This window comes from Balaenoptera musculus, chromosome 11 (assembly GCF_009873245.2).
Source record: "Balaenoptera musculus isolate JJ_BM4_2016_0621 chromosome 11, mBalMus1.pri.v3, whole genome shotgun sequence".
Taxonomy (NCBI): Eukaryota; Metazoa; Chordata; class Mammalia; order Artiodactyla; family Balaenopteridae; genus Balaenoptera; species Balaenoptera musculus.
Genome location: NC_045795.1, coordinates 57,871,103 through 57,892,158, shown reverse-complemented (window position 1 = coordinate 57,892,158; position 21,056 = coordinate 57,871,103). Strand labels below are relative to the sequence as shown.

The 21,056-nt window shown below is 40.1% G+C and overlaps 1 protein-coding gene across 2 annotated transcripts in view; it reads right to left on the bottom strand.

The window, feature by feature from the left end:
- Nucleotides 1-21,056, bottom strand: part of ANO10 (anoctamin 10) — a 236,878-nt gene that overhangs the window by 151,100 nt on the left and 64,722 nt on the right. The window lies entirely within an intron of this gene.

Genomic DNA, 21,056 nt, shown 5'->3' with positions numbered 1-21,056 from the left:
TAAAACACCATTCAAGTCATAAATTCTAAAGTTCAGTAACGTTGGATGTCCTCTTACATATGCATTCCTTTACATAAATATTTTTTAAATTACCAAGAGCACTCTTATTTGTACTAAACAGCCAGGTGTAAAACAAATTCACTAACTTCTGCTCATGAATCCTTATTCTTACATACGTATTTGTTTATCAGCACATTAAATATTCCTGGAAGCATATATAAGAAACTTACCAGATTGGCTGCCTCCATGAAAGAGAATTTGTTTGACGGGAAGCAAAAGGTAGAGGGATTTTTTTCACTGTGTTTTTGACCTTTCAAGTTCTGAATCATATAAATGCATTACTATTCAAAGAATAAACACCAAAAAATTTAAATAAAGAAGATCATTACTTCTGTAAGAAACAGCTTTGTAGTTTCCATGCTGCCAGCTAACAGAAGTGAAACCATATCAAAAGATACTGTTATATATCAAGCCACATGGAAGATGAGGCCAAGTACCACCATCCAAACAAAAGATGTATATGGGAGAGAACAGCTTCTCCAAAATCTTGATTAAAAGTTATACAAATAAAACAAAAAGCGCCTAGAAGGAATGCTTGGAGCTGGTTCTTTCTCTCGATGGTTGCAATGCCCAACTGAATATCTGCTGCTGTTTTCAAAACTCTGTTCACTCGTGTGTGTGTGTGTGTGTGTGTGTGTGTGTGTGCAAGAGGACAATGCAGCTGAGGTAACAGCTGAGGTCATAAGCAGCACAGTCTCTAAAGAGTACATTTCCTTGACCCAGACAACCCTCCGGACAATTCCAACATGCAGAGCCAAACGATGGAGGTGACCTCTCTGCAGGACAGTCCTCCACCCCTATGCACTGTCCCATGGTCCACCTGGAAATGGACAGCCACAGAGTAGGACAATGAAACACCATAGCTTCAGAGTCAAGATGGGAACAACAAAACAGACACTGTTCCTGCTCAGAAGCATGAATGTTATCCAAACCCAATGACAGTCTTAGAAAGGAGAGAAAGAAGTATTCATCTGCCATGCTACAAACCAGAGCAGGTCAGCGCACTGTTTCCAGTGCACAAGGAAAGAAGGACTTGCGCCAGAAGGCAGATCAACTGTCAATAAGCACACTTACAGCTCAACTGACAGTTTTTTCCATACTTAGACATTTTCAAGGAAGGAAGCAGCCTGTTGATTTACATTTTGGTATGAGCTCCTTTCTGCAAACTACTAACCAACAGTTCCCAGACCAGCCCAGTGTGTGGACCACTTGGAGTATCACTGTAAATTATGATGAGTACAAATGACAGTAAGTTTTAGTGATACGTGGGCCAAAAGAACAGGCAGAAAAATCCAGAAAATCCAAATACCATTAATCTCAGCTAACGTGTGAATTAATAGCTATGATACCAGTTGATAAGGGCTTGAGATAGACCCCTTCCCAAAGACTTCAGATTATAAACCTTCTTTCTCCCAAAAGAACAAATAAGTAGGGCTTGGCACTCTAGTTGTAAAAAGTCACTGACCCTTATTTTAAAGCATAAAAGCTACAAGATAAGTACTCAGAAAATATTTGATACCCAACTGATAAATCAGCTTGCTTTTTAAAAATAAATTTATTTATTTATTTTATTTATTTTTGGCTGTGTTACGTCTTTGTTGCTGCACATGGGCTTTCTCTAGTTGCGGTGAGTGGGGGCTACTCTTCGTTGCGGTGCGCAGGCTTCTCGTTGCGGTGCGCAGGCTTCTCATTGCGGTGGCTTCTCTTGTTGAGGAGCATGGGCTCTAGATGCTTGGGCTTCTGTAGTTGTGGCTTGCGGGCTCTAGAGTGCAGGCTCAGCGGCATGTGGGATCTTCCCAGACCAGGGATTTAACCCGTGTCCCCTGCATTGGCAGGCGTATTCTTAACCACTGCACCACCAGGGAAGTCCCTAAATCAGCTTTCAACTGGATCACAATCACATACTATTTAGTCTTTTTTTTTTTTTTAATATTCACTTATTTATTTATTTGGCTGCATCGGGTCTTTGTTGAGGCGTGCGGGTTTTCTCTTCTGTAGTTGTGGCATGCGCTGCAGAGCATGTACGCTCCAGAGGTTGCGGCATGTGGGCTCTCTAGTTGAGGCACGCGAGCTCAGTAGTAGTGGCACATGGGCTTTGTTGCCACACGGCATGTGGGATCTTAGTTCCCCAAGCAGGGATTGAACCCGTGTCCCCTGCATTGGAAGGTGGATTCTTTACCACTAGACCACCAGGGAAGTCCCCAGTCTTTTATATTTTAAAAACTATTCTTCAGGTTAACCCTTTAAATAGCTTCTTGGCTTAGGATATTTTATAGACTATTTAAACAGTCCTCACAGAAGTTAAACTCAGGAGTAAGTTTAACATTCCAAGTTGTTTAAAATGTTTTTAATTTGAAATTACTTATTTAAAAATTACCAAATACGGAACCAACATGGTGGAGGAGTAGGAGGACGTGGAGTTCATCTCTCTCCACAAATGCATCACGAATACATCTACAGATGGAACAATTCTCACAGAACACCAGCTGAACACTAGCAGAAGACCTTGGACACCAGAAGGGACAAGAAAGATCCCTGCATAACCAGGCAGGATGAAAGAAAGAAGGGAAAAAGAAGAGGAGAGGAAGCGGGACAGGATCTGGAGGGGGAGCTGAAGCAGAGTAGAGGTTCTGCATTTGGAGAAGCCCCCTCACTGACAGGCAAATCAGTTGGGAAAGAAGGGGAGCATCTGAGGCTGTCAGAGGAGGGTGAAATGGCTGGTCTACGGTAGATAGGACAGAGTGAGACCTACACAGACGGTCCGTGCCACAGCCCTGAATGCCCCAGACTGGGACATGAGTATGCCAGTGCACACGAGGGCTGAGAATTGGAACGTGGGGATTGGAGCAAACCCAGGGAGAAGACTACTGTTCGCTGTGAGAAGACAGCCTGAGGGGATGGGAGGGAGGAAATCCGCAACTGAAAATGCTTGTGGAGGAAACCCAGACTGCCATAGAAGCAAGGCGCCACTGTTGAGAGATGCACAGGGGGTAGAGCCTCCATTGAAGCCTCTCTCTCCCCACGTACCAGGCCCCTGCCCCGCCAGGCGCTATAAAAGCCCACAATGGCTGACCTTCTCGTGCTAGCTGTGAGGCACTAGGAATGGCTCCCACTAGGGCCGGATCTCTTGTGCCCATGGCCACCAGCTTTCCCATGCACCTGCTGCTACTGGAGCCACCGTGACCCAGGCAGTTGTGCCACCTCCACGTCCTGTCCTCACCGGGGCAGACCCGACTGCTCCAGGGCAACCTCAGGAGCAGACTCCTGTGGGTGGCCCACACGAAGAGGTGGGGCTAAAACCAGAGGTGAGTCCCAGGGGCAGGGCGACTAAGGAAGAGGAGCAAACATCTTTCTGTGCAGCCACACACTCTGCAGATTAAATCCCCGTGATCGGCTTGGTAAACCCTGCATCTATGGAATATCTGAATGGACGAGTGTTCCCACAACTGAAATCAGTCCAGCTCTAGCAGCTGTGGACTTTGGAGGCAAGTACACGTGGGAGTTGGGGCAGGTCAGAGTCTGAGCTGCCCCCACAGTGCCCACAGAAGGACCAGAGACCTACCTAGAGGTTGTGGAGGGCCTCCTGGGGAAGCAGAGGTTGGCTGTGACTCACGGTGGAGGCAAGGACACTGACAGCTGAGACCCCAGGAAAATACAATTATTACTGTTTTTTTATGTTTTGTTTTGTTGTTTTTTAATTATTATTTGTTTTTATTTTTATTTAGTTTAAAAAATTTTTTTATATATATATATATTTTTTCTACATTATTCCTTGGTCGTTCTGTGTTTTTTCCTTCTTTTTTTTTCTTTCCTTTGTTCTACTTTGTTTTTATTTTTTTTCCTTTGTTCTATTTGCTCTTATCTTTATTTATTGTTTTTTGTGTGTTTGTTTTGTTCTCTTTGCTTTTTCCTTCAGTTTGCATTCTGCTTTTCTTTTGGTTTTTTTTTGTGTTTGTTAGTTTTGTTTTTAATTGTTTGATTTTGTTTGGGGATTCTTTTGTTTGTCTGGGTGTTCTTTTGTTTTTTGTTTTCCCTGTTTTTGTTTCTTATTTTGTGTGTGTGTGTGTGTTTGGTTATTTTCTTTGCTTCTTTGTTTGGTTTAGCTTTTACAATTTGTCTTAGGTTTTGTTTGCCTGTTTGTCTTCATTTGTTTTCTTCCCACCCTTTTTCCTTTCTTTTTTTCCCCCTTTTTTGCCAAGCCATGTGGCTTGTGGAGTCTTGGTTCCCAGGCCGGGGGTTGGGACTGAGCCTCTGGGGTGGGAGCGCCAAGTCCAGGATGCTGGAACACCAGAGAATTCCCGGCCCCAGGCAATATTAATCAGCGAGAGCTCTCTTGGAGGTCTCCAGCTCGACTCCAGGACCTGGCTCCACCCAACTGCCTGCAGGCTCCAGTGCTGAACGCCACACACCAAACAACAAGCGAGACAGGAACACAAACCCACCCATCAGCAGACAGATGGCCTAAAGTCGTACTAAGCCTACAGACACCCCAAAACACACCACCAGACGTGACCCTTCCTGTCAGAGGGAAAAGATCCAGCTCTACCCACCAGAATGCAGGCACCAGTCCCTCCCACCAGGAAGCCTACACAAGCCACTGGACCAACCTCACTCACTGAGGGGAGACACCAGAAGCAAGAGGAACTACGACCCTGCAGCCTGCAGAAAGAAGATCTCAAACACAGTAAGTCAGACAAAATGAGAAGACAGAGAAATATGCTGCAGATGAAGGAGCAAGGTAAAAACCCACAAGACCAAATGAATAAAGAGGAAATAGGCAATCTACCTGAAAAAGAATTCAGAGTGATGATAGTAAAGATGATCCAAAATCTCAGAAATAGAATGGAGAAAATACAAGAAACATTTAACAAGGACCTAGGAAAACTAAAGAACAAACAAACAGTGATGAACAACACAATAACTGAAATTAAAACTAGAAGGAATCAATAAAAGAATAACTGAGGCAGAAGAACGGATAAGTGAGCTGGAAGAAAGAATGGTGGAAATAACTGCCACAGAGCAGAATAAAGAAAAAAGAATGAAAAGAATTGGGGACAGTCTCAGAGACCTCTGGGACAATATTAAACACACCAACAGTCAAATTATAGGGGTCCCAGAAGAAGAAGAGAAAGAGAAAGGGTCTGAGAAAATATTTGAAGAGATTATAGTCGAAAAAATCCCTAACATGGGAAAGGAAATAGTCACTTAAGTCCAGGAAGCACAGAGAGTCCCATACAGATTAAACCTTAGGAGAAACACACCAAGACACATATTAATCAAACTAACAAAAATAAAATTCAAAGAAAAAAATATTAAAAGTAGCAAGGGAAAAGCAACAAATAAGATACAAGGGAAGCCCCAAAAGGTTATCAGCTGATATTTAACAGAAACTCTGCAGGCCAGAAGGGAGTGGCAGCATATATTTAAAGTGATCAAAGGGAAAAACCTACAATCAAGATTACTCTACCCAGCAAGGTTCTCATTCAGATTTGACAGAGAAATCAAAAACTTTGCAGACAAGCAAAAGCTAAGAGAATTCAGCACCACCAGACAAACTTTGCAACAAATGCTAAAAGAACTTCTCTAGGCAGGAAACATAAGAGGAGAAAACGACTTACAAAAACAAACCCACAACAGTTAAGAAAATGGTAATAGGAACATACATATTGATAATTACCTTAAATGTAAATGGATTAAATGCTCCAATGAGAAGACACAGACTGGCTGAATGGATACAAAAACAAGACCGGTATATATGCTGTCTACAAGAGACCCACTTCAGACCTAGGGACACATACAGACTGAAAGTGAGGAGATGGATAAAGATATTCCATGCAAATGGAAATCAAAAGGGGGCTTCCCTGGTGGCGCAGTTGTTGAGAATCTGCCTGCCAGTGCAGGGGACATGGGTTCGAGCCCTGGTCTGGGAGGATCCCACATGCCATGAAGCAACTGGGCCCGTGAGCCACAACTACTGAGCCTGCGCATCTGGAGCCTGTGCTCCGCAACAAGAGAGGCCGCGATAGTGAGAGGCCCGCGCACTGCGATGAAGAGTGGCCCCTGCTCGCCGCAACTGGAGAGGGCCCTCGCGCAGAAACGAAGACCCAACACAACCAAAAATAAATAAATAAAAATTAAAAAAAAAAAAAAAGAAAGCTGGAGTAGCAATACTCATATCAGATAAAATAGACTTCACAATAAAGACCTTCACAAGAGACAAGGAAGGACACTACATAATGACCAAGGGATCAATCCAAGAAGATATAACAATTATGAATATATATGCACCCAACATAGGAGCGCCTCAATACATAAGGCAAATGCTAACAGCCATAAAAGAGGAAACCAACAGTAACAAAATAATACTGGGGGACTTCAACACTCCACTTATACCAATGGATAGATCATCCAGACAGAAAATTAATAAGGAAACACAAGCTTAAATGACACATTAGACCAGATAAGATTCAGTTGATATTTATAGGACATTCCATCCAAAAGCAGCAGAATACACTTTCTTCTCAAGTGCACACGGAGCATTCTCCAGGATAGATCACATCTAGGGTCACAAATCAAGCCTCGGTAAAGTTAAGAAAACTGAAATCGTATCAAGCATCTTTTCTGACCACAACACTATGAGATTAGAAATCAATTACAGGGGAAGAAAAAATGTAAAAAACACAAACACGTGGAGGCTAAACAATACGCTACTAAATAAGCAAGAGATCACTGAAGAAATCAAAGAGAAAATTTTAAAATACCTAGAAACAAATGACAATGAAAACATGATGACCCAAAACCTATGGGATGCAGCAAAAGTAGTTCTAAGAGGGCAGCTTACAGCTATACAATCCTACCTTAAGAAACAAGAAAAATCTCAAATAAACAATCTAATCTTACACCTAAAAGAACTAGAGAAAGAAGAACAAACAAAATCCAAAGTTAGTAGAAGGAAAGAAATCATAAAGATTAGAACAGAAATAAATGAAATAGAAATGAAAAAAAAATAGCAAAGATCAATAAAACTAAAGTCTGGTTCTTTGAGAAGATAAACAAAATTGATAAACCTTTAGCCAGATTCAATCAAGAGAAAAAGGGAGAGGACTCAAATCAATAAAATTAGAAATGAAAAAGGAGAAATTACAACTCACACCGCAGGAATACAAAGGATCATAAGAGACTACTACAAGCAACTATATGCCAATAAAATGGACAACCTGGAAGAAATCGACAAATTCTTAGAAAGGTGTACAACCTTCCATGACTGAACCAGGAAGAAATAGAAAATATGAACACACCAATCACAAGTAATGAAATTGAAACTGGAAGATTAAAAATCTTCCAACAAACAGAACTCCAGGACCAGACAGCTTCACAGGCGTATTCTATCAAACAGTTAGAGAAGAGCTAACACCTATCCTTCTCAAACTCTTCCAAAATACAGCAGAGGGAGGAACGCTCCCAAAATCACTCTATGAGGCCACCATCACCCTGATACCAAAACCAGACAAAGATATCACAAAAAAAAAAATAACAGGCCAATATCACTGATGAACATAGATGCAAAAATCCTCAACAAAATACTAGTAAACCGAATCCAACAACACATTAAAAGGATCATACAACATGATCAAGTGGGATTTATCCCAGGGATGCAAGGATTCTTCAATATATGCAAATCAATCAATGTGATACACCACAGGGGTCACTCTTCATTTTTGACAAAATTCAACACCGATTTATGATAAAAACTCTCCAGAAAGTGGGCACAGAGGCAACCTATCTCAACATAATAAAGGCCATATATGACAAACCCACAGGAAACATTATTCTCAATGGTGAAAAAGTGAAAGCATTTCCTCTAAAATCAGGAACAAGACAAGGGTGCCTACTCTCACCACTATTATTCAACATAGTTTTGGAAGTCCTAGCTCTGGCAATCAGAGAAGAAAAAGAAATAAAAGGAGTCCAAAATGGCAAAGAAGAAGTAAAACTGTCACTTTGCAGATGACATGATACTATACATAGAAAGTCCTAAAGATGCCACCAGAAAACTATTAGGACTAATCAATGAATTTAGTAGAATCGCAGGGTACAAAATTAATGCACAGAAACCTCTTGCATTCCTATACACTAACAATGGAATATCAGAAAGAGAAATTAAGGAAACAATCCCATTTACCATTGTAAGAAAAAGAATAAAATACCTAGGAATAAACCTACCTAAGGAGGCAAAAGACCTGTACGCAGAAAGCTATAAGATACTGATGAAAGAAATCAAAGAGGACACAAACAGATGGAGAGATATACCACGTTCTTGGATTGGAAGAATCAATACTGTGAAAATGACTATACTACCCAAAGCAATCTACAGATTCAATGCAATCTCTATCAAATTACCAATGGCATTATTCACAGAACTAGAACAAAAAATTTTACAATTTGTATGGAAACACAAAAGACCTCAAATAGCAAAAGCAATCTTGAGAAAAAAAAAACAGCTGGAGGAATCAGGCTCCCTGACTTCAGACTATACTACAGAACTACAAGTAATCAAGACAGTATGGTATTGGCACAAAAACAGAAATATAGATCAATGGGACAGGATAGAAAGCCCATAGATAGACCCACGCACACTATGGTCACCTTATCTATGACAAGGGAGGCCAGAATATACAATGGAGCAAAGACAGCCTCTTCAATAAGTGGTGCTGGGAAAACTGGACAGCTATATGTAAAAGAATGAAATTAGAACACTCCCTAACACCATACACAAAAATAAACTCAAAATGGATTCAAACTTAAAAGCTTCTGCACAGCAAAGGAAACCATAAACAAGACCAAAAGACAACCCTCAGAATAGGAGAAAATATTTGCAAATGAAGCAACTGACAAAGGATTAATCTCCAAGATTTACAAGCAGCTCATGCAGCTCAATAACAAAAAAACAAACAACCCAATCCAAAAATGGGCAGATGACCTAAATAGACATTTCTCCAAAGAAGATATACAGATTGCCAACAAACACATGAAAGAATGCTCAACATCATTAATCATTAGAGAAATGCAAATCAAAACTACAATGAGATATTATCTCACACCGGTCAGAATGGCCATCATCAAAAAATCTAGAAACAATAAATGCTGGAGAGGGTGTGGAGAAAAGGGAACACTCTTGCACTGTTGGTGGGAATGTAAATTGATACAGCCACTATGGAGAACAGTATGGAGGTTCCTTAAAAAACTAAAAATAGAATTACCATACGACCCAGCAATCCCCCTACTGGGCATATACCCTGAGAAAACCATAGGTCAAAAAGAGTCATGTACCAAAATGTTCATTGCAGCTCTATTTACAATAGCCAGGACATGGAAGCAACCTAAGTGTCCATCATCGGATGAGTGGATAAAGAAGATGTGGCACATATATACAATGGAATATTACTCTGCCATAAAAAGAAACGAAACTGAGATATTTGTAGTGAGGTGGATGGACCTAGAGTCTGTCATACAGAGTGAAGTAAGTCAGAAAGAGAAAAACAAATACCGTATGCTAACACATATACATGGAATGTAAGAAAAAAAAAAAAAGGTCATGAAGAACATAGGGGTAAGATGGGAATAAAGACACAGACCTACTAGAGAATGGACTTGAGGATATGGGGAGGGGGAAGGGTAAGCTGTGACAAAGTGAGAGAGTGGCATGGACATATATACACTACCAACCATAAAATAGATAGCTAGTGGGAAGCAGCCGCATAGCACAGGGAGATCAGCTCGGTGGTTTGTGACCACCTAGAGGGGTGGGATAGGGAGGGTGGGAGGGAGGGAGACGCAAGAGGGAAGAGATATGGGAACATATGTATATGTATAACTGATTCACTTTGTTATAAAGCAGAAACTAACACACCATTATAAAGCAATTATACTCCTATAAAGATGTTAAAAAAAAAAAAAATGGATTCAAGACCTAAATGTAAGGCCAGACACTATAAAACTCAGAATGGGAGAAAATATTTGCAAACGAAGGAACTGACAAAAGATTAATCTGCAAAATACACAAACAGCTCATGCAGCTTAATATCAAAAAACCAAACAACCCAATCAAAAAATGGGTGGAAGACCTAAATAGACATTTCTCTAAAGAAGACATACAGATGGCCAACAAACACATGAAAAGATGCTCAACATCACTAATTATTAGAGAAATGCACAACAAAACTACAATGAGATATCACCTCACACCGGTCAGAATGGCCAGCATCACAAAATCTACAAACAATAAATGCTGGAGAGGGTGTGGAGAAAAGGGAACCCTCTTGCACTGTTGGTGGGAATGTAAATTGATACCGCCACTATGAACAGTATGGCGGTTCCTTAAAAACTAAAAATAGAACTTCCATGTGACACAGCAATCCCACTACTGGGCATATACCCAGAGAAAACCATAATTGAAAAAGACACATGCACCCCAATGTTCACTGCAGCACTGTTTATAACAGCCAGGACACGGAAACAACCTAAATGTCCATCAACAGAGGAATGGATAAAGAAGATGTGGTACATATATACAATGGAATATTACTCAGCCATAAAAAGGAACGAAATCGGGTCATTTGTAGAGACGTGGACGGACCTAGAGACTGTCACACAGAGTGAAGTAAGTCAGAAAAATAAATATCATATATTAACACATATATGTGGAATCTGAAAAAATTGTAGATCTTACTTACAAAGCAGAAATAGTCACAGATGTAGAGAACAAACGTATGGATACAGAGGGGGAAAGGGGGTGTGGGATGAACTGGGAGGTGGGATTGACATATATACACTATTGATACTATGTATAGAATAGAAAATAAAATAAAATAGATAGCAGAGAAAAAAAATTACCAAGTACAAACTTTATGGTTTTTTAACAATTCCACTAACTGACATCAATCTTCATCCCTCATTTACTTGTTCCTACTGTGCTGCTTCCTATTTGTCCTAGAATCCTGCTGATTCTAGAAGCACAGGAAGAATAACTTGTGCCTTTAAAAGGCTTAAGAGCAGTGCATATTACTTTCTACACAATTGTTTGCATTTTTTTGCATGACCCACATTCGGAAAACAGAGTCTGAGTACAATAAAATATAAAAACAGCTGATCCTTTTTGTTCTTAGCATGACCATTGAATTCTCCAATGTCTGAGAACTGTGGCTCACCTCATTAATTTCCTCTCATCAGCAAAAAAAAATACTCAAGATGAGCAGCTCCTTTTATGTTGAAACAAAGTTATGAGGGCTCAAAAGAGAAAAGCCAAAGAAGCCTACTTCTCTTAATCCTTTTAGCACTAGCTCTAAAAATTCAATTACGAAATCTTATTTGGAGTTTGAAAACAGCCACTTGCTATATAAAATCAAATTTTAGATTAATTGGTATTAGGTTGTTTCTTTATTACTTTGGGGGAAAAAATACTTCTTTCATCATGAACATATTCTGAGGCAGAGACAAAAGATTTTCCAAAGCATGTTTTTCAATAAATTTTTATACTTTTAAAATTTTGCTTTTTCATTTACATGGAGTAAAAATCACTCCTTTTGGTGTACAGCTCTTTAAGTTTTACCAAATGCACTTAGCTGTGAAACTATCACCGTAATCAGGATAAAGAACAATTCCGTCACTCCAAAAAATGCCCTTGTGCTGTACCTTCGTAGTCAAATACTCACCTTACTCCTAACTCCCTGACAACCACCCTCAGTAAATTGCAGTGCTCGAATTTAGACTGGATGCAGATGACAAAAATCTACAGGACAGATCTAAGAGCAAAGAGAAGACAATGCAATGAGCTCTCCCCAGAGTCCTGCCCCTGGGTCCTTCCTAAAACCTCAGTGGAAGGATATCACTGACCCAAAAGACAGCTGCTCTTTTTCCTTGTGGTTCCTTTTCTACAACTGATCATGAAAGACTATTAATAAATTGTATTTTTTCTGCTCCAATCCCACCACCTTTCTTCTGCTGTGAAACACTCCCTCAACCTCAATTCCTTGTGCACCAGTGACCACATCACAGATTTAATTATTAGCACAGATGGTGCCAATTAGTTTTCCCGTGAAGTGCTGAACTAGAAAGGATAATGGAAGCACTACAATCTTAGTGCACATGCAGAAATGGTCCCAGCTGGGGCCCACTGACAGAAGCATGGGGATAATCATATCTTCACGTTTTCTGCAGCTCATCCCCCACCTTGTGCTCAAGCTGCCAGAGGAGAAACTTGATCTTCAGGCTCAGAACAGGCATATCTTATTAAAAAAATACACACACACACATATATGTGTGTGCGCATATATATGTATGTATGAATATGTGTGTGTGTGTAAAACATGGCATTTACATTCTTTCAATTGGAAGAGAAGGGTTTTTAACTAAAATATGTAAGAGAAAAAGACGTTTTCTTACAAAGGAATCAACATTTAAAATCTTTCTCTCCCTTCCTTTCATGGTTCTTAACATCTTTGAAAATAGTCCATTTTTAGTAACATTTATAACATAATGTGTTGGGAACACATTTTATTACCTAGGAAGAAATTACAGTGGTAATATTAACGTCTCACATTTATAAGCACCTTGGAGTCTGCAAAAACACTCTTACGCGATTTCTAATTTAATTGGTCTTTAGAACACAGCCCCTTGGGGGACTACAAAAGACACTAAAGCCCCTCTGAACCTTTTAGGCTACAGACTAAAGTGGGGGGCGGGGGAAGAAGGAAAACAGAAATAATGACAAAATAAAAGAGTAATTATGACATATAAAAATAACTAGAAAAATCATTAACTGGTCAAATTGATACCATTTCACCAAATCCAATTAATACATCAATATCTCTGACACTAAAAAATGATATTCAAACCTGGTTCAATCTTTGATACAGAATTCCTGTGTAAAAAAAAAAACAGTGAAGGGTTTCTTGAAGTGAGATTCGACCTAGAGGACAAACACAACACTTTGGATTTGGGTACTGCTAATGTGGGAGAACTTTCCTAAAGGAGAGGGGTGATTAAGCAGGGTCCACATGCTGAGAAACATGGATTTAAAGGCACTGTTTTAATTGAGGGGAAAAGCAAGAAGATAGGCATCACAGATGACTACTGAAATGCTCTGCCTGTGGGCTGAGGTCTCCTTAGAGGACAAGAGTGTAATTTTTCTTCCTTGTCTTTCCAGTGTAGACTAGCAACCCAGAAACAGCATGTTAAACGGAAATAAAACAAGTTATATGAAAGCACAGACGGAAAGCTGAAAGAACAGGTCCTTAAGAACAACTATTCTGACAGTTTTGTATTTCTGGCAGAAGAAATAAACTATAAGGATTGGCAGGCATAAAGAACTGGGACCTAACCAACAGGACTGCAGGAACCAAAAAAAACAAGGTAGATTGGAGGACAATGAAAAAGAGGTCGTGGCAGACTCCGGCTTTTGGACCCTTGTGGAAAGAGCAGAGAAACCTGACGGCTACTGGGACCACTGAGACACAGGAGGGCGCAGGTGTGGCCCAGGGCAGAGGACAGCCAATGCTGTCTACACCCGCAGGGCCAGGCTCCTCAGGCATGAACCCACTTCAACCTCCTCACACCCACATGCAGCAGCTACTCCCTAGTAAGGAAAGGAGGGGAGATATGGTAGATCCAATTTTCAAGCTATTCATTTTCATGTATCACTGGGAATAGCCAAGTAGAGTTGACATTAATGAGGGGAAATGAAAATTGCAGTTCTGCCTCTGAGCATGTTAAAACGGACCACTTTACATGAAATGTACATGCAATGTAATGTTTTCCTCAGGAGCTCTGAGCCCTCCACCAATTTCCCCACCCATTACCCCTTATCCTCCAATTCATGCTCTTCACTCTCCCTAAGCAAACCCACATGGCCTGTGACCACACCATTCCCAAGTCACTCCTGCCTCTGGAGCTGCCCCAATGTCCCACTCTTCCTTCAAAAGAGGTCCCCTGCCATACAAGGCCTCCCCAAATGTATTCCCCTTGGATTGGTACTTCTCAACATCCCATCCAATACTATAAAGAGTGGAGATTTCTTATGTTCTTAAAGTCTACTATCAATTTTCTGAAGCACAACTTGCTTTCCATCTTAGGAAAAAAAAAAATGAAACCAAAATGCTTTCTTATCTCCCATTCTCCAAAGGGATAAAAGAGAAAAGCAGAGAAAGGAGGCAAGTTTGACTGTGAACTGGTTTATGTATCAGAAAGGGAAGTTCAATGTCATGCAAAGAGGCAGTCAGCAGGTAAATCCGAGAGGAAGCCAGTGCACTTAGCAGGTCTGTGGCTGAAGGCGGGGCACAGGCTAGGATGTAATAGGAGATATCAGAGGGAGCAGGTACTTGACAGGAGGCTTTGAAAGCGCCAGCTGAGAGGAGACCTGAGTGACAGTCCTCAAAGACGAATAACCCAAGTCATTTTCTTTGTGGATATTTGGAGTATTTACATTTGAATATGGATATACAGGATGTTCTACAATTTTACTTTAAATAAGGTAGAAATTATGACTTAAGAGTGTAGAGAAACTGTCAAGCTTTCTAATTCTTAATCCTTCTAAAATTCTTATCTGAAAACAACTCCATTCCGAGTATAAACTGATCTCTTTCAGAGACCTGCCTTTTCCTAAACTTTCCAGGATAAGAAACAGGTTACAACCACTGTTATCACCTTAAAAGAATGCAGAGTAAGAAAAAAAAAAAAGAATGTAGAGTAATTTGTAAAAATTGGATATCAACAAAGTCACATTTAAACAGATTATATACTAATCATCACTTTGGAGGGCACTGGGTCCTTCAACAAACCAATATTTCCCATTAATTGACAAACTTACAAGCCAGGCCCCTAATCCCCTATTCCCCAAGGACAGAAGCTCCTTTAGGCAGCTCACCTGGGTCAGTAATTTCTCAGTTAACCAAAAAAGTTAGCTAAAATGAGGACCCATTAAAAAAAAATGCCTATCTTTAATATTTTATTTTAATAAGCATTTAAATGTATGTATTTATTTGCAAATCTTTTAATGTGGAGCCAAGGCCTTTCTTTTGAGTAGGATCCAGTGATGGAGCTTCTCACTGTCTTCTAGGCATAAATAACACCCATAAGACAATGTCAAAGATTCCCAGGTTTGTTTTCTTTAACGAAGAGTGAAAATTTAAAGACACTTGTGAAGCAATGTGAAAACAGAATCTGGAAGCTGCCCATATTTTTATGATTTTCCCTAATCTTTTATAATTGACTCATCTTTATCCATCTGATAGTAATTTGTCTTTATGGAGTCTTTCCAAAGGTTTTCACGGAAAATGACGGCTTTCTCTATTTTAGCACACACATTTCATCAGTTTTCATTCCATTTAATTAAATTATGCCAATCACAGTAACGAGAATACCACACATAAACAGATTTGGGAACAAAGTGCCTCTTGGTAAGCACTTAACTCAGTGAGTGGACATCTTCCCCATGGCTCCCACCCAGCAGGCTGGGAGAGTCTATGCCAGTCGGAACTCTGTCAGGAGGGGATGGAGAGAGCTGGGGAAGGTTAGGAAAGAGGTCTTCTACTGCACTGTGATTTATCTCTCAGAGGATTCTCTCTGTGAGCACTTCTAAAGCTAGGGCTGTATCTTGGTTAATGCCCGGCATATTGTAAGCACACAATGAATATATATCCAATGAAAGAATTTACCTTGACTGTCTTTAATTATTCCCACACCATTAAGAGAACACAAGCAATGTTTCATCAAACTGAAGAGGGGGGCAGCCCATAGAAAGATGAGAAAATTACCAAGATTATCACAGGAATTGATGAAGCAAAAGGAAGAAGGAAAAAACCCAGTTCAATAATTCCATCCCAAGTACCCTAATCCAAAGGTCAAAAACCTTATTTACCTTCTTAGGAACCCAACACATGGTCCGACACTGGGAAGTGGAGAAGGTAAAGAGTTGGTTGTGGGTTCCTTCCTAGGCAAGTTTTTAAATTGAAATCTCAGAATTTAATCAGACCTTTCAACCAGGTGAAGAGACTTTTATGAGAACAGATTTTTTTTTCTGAGACAACAACAATTACTAACAAATACTGAATACTTAATCTTGCCAAGCACTGTGGTAAGCATACCACGTGCATTTATTCATTATCTGCATAACAATTGTACTGAATTGTTCAAATTCATTCAAAGACACATAGCTTGTCAGGATTTGAATCCAGTGCCCATGTTCTTAATCACTGTACCATACTGCCTAATTCAGTTCACCTTTTCTTGTAATAACACAATTTTAATATTTTGCCATAGGGGTTTTGTTGGTGTACTTCCCAAAGGTACAGCAGAATCTTTAATTAAAAAGTTGAAGTTAATTCTCAAATAGCTAACGCTAACTGTATGTTCACTGAAGAAAAAAACCCAACAACTATATGTGACTCAGTCATTCATTAACAAACATTTAACAAGCGACTGCTTAATCACTTGAAAACAAAGAGTTAAAGTAATTCAATGGCCACTTCTCAGTTATTGAGTATTTATTACGCACTTGTCCTTGCCCCTGCTCTCAGGAAGCTCAGTCTGGTGGAAGAGATACATGATTGCCGTACAGTTTTAGTAAATGCTAATAGCAACTTGTAGGAAGGGCTCCGGTATGTCCAAGGGTGAGATGGGGCAGCAGGGGAGGTGAAGGGGAAAAGGAGGTTATAAAGAACCTGATATTTAACTCGGGCATTTCTTCTGTAAGCAGAGGAGAAATATGATCAGAATTTCATTTTAGAATAACCACTCCAGAAGTAGAGAGCATGAGGCAGGGGAGAGAAAGCATGAAAACCAGATGGCTGGCGAGGATCTACTGTAAAAGTCTAGGTAAGAGGTGTGGAATGTATATCTGAAATGAGTGAACTGTACAATTATGTGACATATCTCCAAAAGCTGTTAAAAAATAAGTCTAGATGAGAAATGGTGAGAGCCTAAACTCAAGCCACGCCAATGGTAACAGGGAAGAGAAACTAAACAGATATTCAGAAGTCAGAATCAGCAAGACTTGATGCATGATGGATGGGTGGGAGGGAGGGCTGAACTCAGATGTGGGAACAAGACCAGGAAGAGAGAAGAAAAATGGAATCATATCACAGGATGGAAACAGGCACATAAGAGAAGGCAATTAATACTTAAGAAACTTCAGCACAAACAAAACCAATTCAGTGTTATTATGAAAAACCAAGCCCATGAAAACACATCAATGAGCTCATGGAGACATATGAGCCAACTGCTAAAGGATTAACTCATTAACAATGGTGGTACTGTGAAGTTATCACTTTTTCACCTCCTCCTCTGTGTCAGACCTGGTGCCATCACTTCTTGTGTACAATACCAGTGCTCTCATTTTACATCTAAGGAAACCAAGGTGTGCAGAGATTAAGGGGAAGAGCTGAAATTCTAATTCATCTACCTCCTGACTCTGACACCCCAAGCTACTTCCATGCTGCTATACTGCCTGCTTAACAAATGATGATAGAATGATATAAAGATAACAAAAGCTTCATTCTGCCATTGCAGAGATGGTTAGAACTGCAGCTCACATCCACTGTGCCTTGACCAAGTGCCCAGCTCTGTGTTTGGCATTTTACATGTACAGTATCTTGCCTTGTAAGAGTGATAACAAGACCTGCAATTTGTTCAGCACCTGCTCCATGCCGGACACCTGTGATTAGGGTTACACATGTGTCATTTCTACTATACTCATCAGAGCATCCCTGGAAAGGATGCTGCACTGGCCTCAATACGCAGTCAAGGAGGTGAGCGTACAAGACAAGGTGACTGGCCCAGGGCCACAGTGCATTAAGAGGCAGTACAGAAATAGAATCTCCATAGTTTGAAATATCTATATGTAGATACAAATACAGATGTAAATCAATCAAGAGACAGACAGCAAGCACATATACGGCAAAATGTTCAAAATTAGTGACTCCTAATAAAGGGATATATAGGGATTATCTGTATTATGCTTGCAACTTTTCTTTAAGTATGAAACTAATTTTTTTTTAAATAGGAAAATAAAGCTTGTGAGTCGGGGCATAAAAGAACCCTAAGGGTTCAGTCCACTCTCAGAAGACACCTTTAGTCATTACAAAGAGATGAGGATCAACTCTGTTTCTGAGCAGCACTAGACAAAAAATTACCTAACTTACGTTCTTTTGTAAAAAAAAAAGAAACTGCAATTCAGTGATATTTTTAAAACTAAAAATTAAACATGCATGGTGCAGACTGGCTTGCTGGTCACCAGAGCCTAACCATCAGAAATGCAGTGTAACTTCTAGGTGAGTAGTTAATTCATTTTCACCCTAGAAAAAGAACAGCATTTAGTAGGTGAATTGTTAGCATTCAATATGTTTGCTGCATCTTGCCAAGTTTAAAATTAAAAGAAAACTGTGAATGCATTTAACGCTAAAATGAAAGATTATCAAACATCTGATATTTAGGGGATTTTAGGCCATTTCTATCTCTTAGGAAATGGAGATCTTTGTGTAATTCTGCATTTAACATAGTGATCCTTTCCTTGAAATTACATCAAAGAAGTGAGCTAAATTTGTCTCAGAAGTGAGGATAATGATGATTATTTAAGAGAAATTATTTAGATACTGACTTAATGCTGTGGGCTGAACTTTATGAAATTCCCAATATTTGACTATTTTTAACCCAGAAAATGGCATTTCATATGATTCTATCATATGGTTTCACATATTGGTAGGCTATTCTCTTGGTCAGTGTCTAATAAATTTCTGCAACTACTATACAAATAAAAGTAGTGTTGAAGTCTCATGATTTTTTAAGGGAAACACTAGATGGCGGTAAATACACGAAAGTTGTAACGTGGCACTGAGTTACCAACATAAAATAATGATAATTTTTGTCTTTTATTCAATTTTACGTTGCATACTCAATCAAGCTTTAAAAAAAATCTAAAATTTTCTTTTTAATTTAATAAAATCCTGGGACTTCCCTGGTGGCGCAGTGGTTAAGAATCTGCCTGCCAATGCAGGGTACAGGGGTTTGAGCCCTGCTCCGGGAAGATCCCACATGCCACGGAGCAACTAAGCCCGTGTGCCACAACTACTGAGCCTGTGCTCTAGAGCCCGTGAGCCACAACTACTGAGCCCGCACACCACAACTACTGAAACCCGCACACCTAGAGCCCGTGCTCCACAACAAGAGAAGCCACGACAATGAGAAGCCCGCGCACCGCAGCGAAGAGTAGACCCCGCTCGTTGCAACTAGAGAAAGCCTGCGTGCAGCAACGAAGACCCAAGGCAGCCAAAAAAATAAATTAAATTAAATTTTTTAAAAAAAACCTAAGGTTTTTCCTCACAAGATTTTTAAATAGAGGCTTATTTCTGTTGTACTCTAAGGAACCAGTTTAGATAACGACAGTGAAACAGTTACTTTAATACTATATGAAGACACTAAAAATGTAAGAGGAGGCATAAGGGTTAGAACTTCAGGGCAACAACAGAGTACACGTTAAAACTTGCAGATTAAGTGAATACATGAGGATTAGACTAGCAAAATCAGTCTGCAACACTTGAGGTTAGCCATGTACAGAACAGTCTTATGGGCTAGGAAATCTCCCATGTTAATTAAGAAGAACCAGGGTGTGGCTATCTGATTAAGAGATCACCAATACAAAAGAAGACCGTGGTCTAATTAATGGGAATATACAGGAAGACTGGGCCAGCCAAAAGTCTAGAGAAAGTGAAGGCAAAATCAAGAAGTGGGCAGTACTGAAATCATCCAGCATTGTTCAGAAGCTGGCGATGGACACCAAGATCCGGCTCATGAAAGAGCTCTGCCCTGTTTGAGGGAAGGGATGGTTTTCAGGTTTTCTGCGTCTCTCAAGACTATTACACTCCTCCTGCTCTGCTTCTAAATTTACCAAGAAATCTTCAATAAGATAACCAATAACCAATTCCACTTCTACTTTTTTATTTTTTTGAATTTATTTATTTTATTTATTTGTTTTTGCCTGCACTGCGTCTTCGTTGCTGAGCCTGGGCTTTCTCCAGTTGCAGTGAGCAGGGGCTACTCTTTGTTGCAGTGTGTGGGCTTCTCATTGCAGTGGCCTCCCTTGTTGCGGAGCACAGGCTCTAGGCACATGGGCTTCAGTAGCTGTGGCTCGCGGGCTCTAAAGCACAGGCTCAGTAGTTGTGGTGCACGGGCTTAGCTGCTCTGCGGCATGTGGGATCTTCCCGGACCAGGGCTCGAACCGGTGTCCCCTGCACTGGGAGGCGGATTCTTAACCACCGCACCACCAGGGAAGCCCTCCACTTCTACTTTAACACCAACGGTTATAAGCATTGGAAAAGTCTCCTTATGGTAGATTAACTACCTGGTATTCTGGTCAGTCCCCTGTGAGTCTCATGATTTTTAAGTGTCAGTCAGTCCCAAAGCCTCATTAGCTCTGGATGTGCTGGCAAAGACAACTTCCAAGATCTGCAAAGTTCAGGGCCATATTTTAAATCAAGAAGATGCACTGTGAGCCTGGCCAGCTGGCCATCCTCTGTCTAAGGTACCTCTGTTTTGTTCTCTTACTGCCACAGGTAATAAACTGCCTTGCAAATAGCTCTCCAAAATCCTGTTCAACTCACAAAATTCAAAACAGACCTACCTTTATCTGCAAAGCCATTCTTTCCCTTCCTAGTTGCTGCTGTCTAAAATCATTCTCCAAAATGCATACTCTATATATAGCTTCTATCATGAACACAGATTCCTATCAAATACACTAAAAGAGCAAACAGAGCAAAGCAGAATATATTTCTTTAGCCACCATTAGAAGTGTACAAGTTCACAATTCCATTTCTTATGGTCAGCCCTAAGTCCAGAATCACTGCTCTATGATCCTACTAAATTCTGCTTTGAAAAATCTCCACTACTGCTCTATTTTTTTAGTATCTAAAAATGAAAGGTCACAATATTCCTGACAACTATAATCACTA